The sequence below is a fragment of the Hemiscyllium ocellatum genome, chromosome 47 (genome assembly GCF_020745735.1).
Source record: "Hemiscyllium ocellatum isolate sHemOce1 chromosome 47, sHemOce1.pat.X.cur, whole genome shotgun sequence".
Classification (NCBI taxonomy): Eukaryota; Metazoa; Chordata; class Chondrichthyes; order Orectolobiformes; family Hemiscylliidae; genus Hemiscyllium; species Hemiscyllium ocellatum.
Window position 1 is genome coordinate 7,514,475 of NC_083447.1, and position 492 is coordinate 7,514,966.

A 492-nucleotide genomic window follows, 5' to 3' on the forward strand; every position below is an offset into this window, starting at 1 on the left:
TTTGCACATTCTCCCTGTGTCTATGTGGGTCTCCTCTCACAGTCTAAAGATATGCTAGTGTGGGGATTGATTATGGGAAGTTGCCCTCTAGTGTGTAGAGATGTGCAGGTTAGTCATGTGAAATACAGAGTGACACAGTAGGGTTGTCCAGGTGGGGGCCGAATGGCCTGTTTCCACAGTGTGTGGGTTCTACAAATAATTTCTTTGGTTCTATCCCACCAAGTCCCTCTCTGTTGAATACGGCGGTGATATTTTTCCAGGCTGTCTAAATGTCAGGGACAGTTCCTGGCAGAGTCTAGCCTGAGAGTGAGCAGAGGGGGGGATGGGAACCTGTCCTCAATGACAGAGCTCTAGGACATGACGGAACAGCCAATTGGCTAGTGGTTTCCAGGTCAGAGTATCTTCTGTCTCCCAGAGTTGGCCAAGGAGGGGTGAGGGGGTGGGGGGAGTGGGTCACTCCTTACATGGGCAGACCAACTATGTTGGGAAGGA